The following is a 3,205-nucleotide window of genomic DNA, read 5'->3' on the forward strand; positions in this document are numbered from 1 at the left end:
CAGTTGTACAGCCGATTTTGCTAGAGATGGTTCACTGACAAATTACGCTCTCATTTGCCGAGACGATAGTTAGCATAGCCTTCAGCTACGTCATTTGCTACGACCTAGCAAGGCGCCATTATCATTTGCTATTTATCTTGTGATGCATGTACCGTCAGACCGATGTTCACCAATTATGGATTAAAGTTAAGTATTCCAGAAGCTATGTACCTTTTTTGCTAGTCCCTATTCCTTTAACTGTTCCAGACCTCACGCCAGCCTGCGTGAGCTTAAACGCGTGCCTTTCGGCTTCCTCAGAGTGGCTTGGTTGTCTTACCAAGTCACAACAGTATCTGTTCCCGAAAGAACAGTTACCGTGGATGACCATGCAGCTTTGCTAGAAATGAAATGATAATTAAATGGACACCCTAGCTGCAAGCAGACGTTGATGTACTTCATTGGGGACATGTTGAAAATGTGTGCCCCGACCGGGACTCGAACCCGGGATCTCCTGCTTACATGGCAGACGCTCTATCCATCTGAGCCACCGCGGGCACAGAGGATAGTGCGTCTGCAGGGACTTATCCCTTGCACGCTCCCCGTGAGATCCACATTCTCAACATGTCCACACCACTACATTAGTAGTGCGCCTAATAGATTTTTGCCCATCATACTCATTACTCGTGGCAGATTAATCTACCATGTCCCCAATGAAGTACATCAACGCCTGCTTGCAGCTAGGGTGTCCATTTAATTATCATTTCACCCATATTTTTACTTCATATATTTGCTAAGATGTGCACTTTCGAACAAACTACCTTTTTCGTGTTACTTTTTTCTGTTTATTTCACAGCAAAGTTGGTGTTTTAATTTGGTAGGGCTTATTTTTTTATTCTCTACTCCACTGAATCCAACTCCACACACATTCGTTTGCACTTACGTGGCTCAAAACCAGTTTTGAGTGTTATTCTTGCTTCACTATGAGTCACAATGGAATCAGCCTCTTAGTAGAGTATTACAGAGAGTATTACAGTAAAATAAATTTTTAAATATATTTTGTCATTTAATATTTGTTTAAGCGATGCTGCATCAAGGTGAGGAAGATGGAAGTGGTATAGTGTATAGCCTCTGTTCTGCCAAAACTGAAATTAATGATGCTACTAAGAAATGGTTTGAATCATACCTAACCGGACGAATTCAAAATGTAGTATTGAAAAGATTCTGAAGAAGAAAGTTTCAGTGTTTTTAGATAGTCACAAAGATACTAGCACAGGGTTCAGTTTTGAGCCTATTCCTCTTCCTTAAATATGTTAATGATTTTCTGCTTGACCTACAGCGAACAGAGTTGGTACCTTTCAAAGGCGTTACGTGTGTTATACACTGTCAAATCACATTAATGTGATACCTTTCTCTGTTCAACGCCAACGCTTCCACTGCGCTTGTTCTTACCATTCTAGTTGCTGTCAGTTTCACTCCTGTTTCGTTTGTGTTCTGTGGCACCATATTGTTTTGGCTGTTACTTGTTTCAGATGCTTATCGTAATGGCAGTCAGACAGTGTCTGGGGATCGGCCTGCTCAGAAAGGACCACCTTGTTTACGAAATGGCCAACCGACTGAGGGCAGTGTTCCGGAATTGGTAGCTCGTTTGCATGCTGCCATTCTTTAGCTGGTTGACGCCACGTCGGCGGTGGTGGGTGAGACAGAAGCGGCAACTGAATTTTAGTTTGGGGCTATTAAAGGGCTTGAGGACACTATTTGTGTTTTGGAGGGAACCCAACGTAGCGACAATCAGCTAGATAAGGTGCGGGCATAGTTAATGCATTACTTCCGATAGCTCTTTTCGTTCTTAACTGCGAATAATTTATTTTTACTTGTCATCTTCTGAGCACTTAGCTCGGTACCTTCTTCAGTGCAGTGATGTCGGGCTGCCTCTGTCTGGTTGGTTTCGAGCAGGTGTCTCGCTTTCGCTTTTGACCTAGCAATGAGACTTGAATTAGTCACCTTGCAGGATTTAGGTCGGTCCGTTCCTGGCGCAGGGATGTCGTTAGGCAGTAAGCGAGTTCCCTCTGCATGGACGGGGCAGAGCAAACGTCTCGCTTGCGGCTTTCTCATGCCCATTGTCTTGCTTTCGTTAAGGAGCTGCTGGTCAAATTCGTTTTGCTATGTCACCTCCGGGTTGATGTTTGTGGGGGGGAGTGGGGAGAGGTTGAGCCGTACACGGCTTGCGTTTATCCCATTTATTGTTTGTCATCTTCTATTAAGGTACTGCCACCTCTTTTTCTTATTCCATTTACTGGCGTCACTAACTTCCTGCCTTACTTGCCCGTGAGCGGCAGCAGCAACGCGTATCGATAAGTGCACTCTATTATCATCTCTGGAGGGACCAATAGAATTTCTGGGTCGTCTTGTGTCTGGTGGTCAGTTGGAGACGGACCAGCAGTGTTGTCTGGACGCAGCAGCAGTGAAGTCGGGAACGGAGCGCCGGTGAGGCGCCGGCAGCCAGTGCTCGCCGATCGCTGACGACACACTTGAACTGTCCGACGGAGGGAGATTGGAGTGGGGACGACCGTTGGTTGGTCGTTCGGTTGGTCGTCTCATCGGCCAATGTATACTTGGTCCTTTCACCGTTTCCGGGCCTGGGCAGTTGGTCGGTTGGCGTGGAGCAGCGAGGATATCTCTGCGGCGTGTAGTTCGGCCAGGCCCACTGGCGGCCTTTGTGCAGTGTTGGAGTGTGGGGTGCTGTTCCCATTGCTACGAGGTTTGTGGCAAACCGATTCTGGACATGAAAGTTGAGTTTTTACCAGCAAGTCACGACTGTTCAGTGTGTCGTTTGGAGTTTGTTGTCAGCTGTTGGGATATTGCCGCGAGCAACAATGTTGTTTTAAAGTGGCAAATTTTAGCCACTCTCTGGTGGAGTTTAACTTTACTTGGTTATTTGAACTGAAGTGCACCAGCGGAATCTTCTGCCTTGTGGCCGTTAACTTTCCGGTTACCTGCCCCGCCCGTTGACATAAATTCAGAGTGTATTTTCCTCATCGTGTTGTCGCTGAACAGCTCAGTGTGTAATTTGACAGCTCAATTGGTTGTGGGCGCCAATACCTTCTATGTTGTTCCATTGAACTCCCTGTTGTGTGCTGGTCGGGTGAAGCAGAGGTTATCTTCTCGTGGGTCAGTTGACTGTCTGTTGGTTGGGTTGTCATCAGATCGACAATGGTTGGGCTGACTG

At 46.4% G+C, this 3,205-nt stretch overlaps 1 non-coding gene across 1 annotated transcript; it reads right to left on the reverse strand.

The window, feature by feature from the left end:
• Nucleotides 1–459: 459 nt before the first annotated feature.
• On the reverse strand, nt 460–534 carry Trnat-ugu. Its single transcript has one exon. It is a non-coding gene; the product is annotated as a tRNA-Thr (tRNA).
• Nucleotides 535–3,205: the final 2,671 nt, after the last annotated feature.

The sequence above is a fragment of the Schistocerca piceifrons genome, chromosome 4 (assembly GCF_021461385.2).
Source record: "Schistocerca piceifrons isolate TAMUIC-IGC-003096 chromosome 4, iqSchPice1.1, whole genome shotgun sequence".
NCBI classification, from domain to species: Eukaryota; Metazoa; Arthropoda; class Insecta; order Orthoptera; family Acrididae; genus Schistocerca; species Schistocerca piceifrons.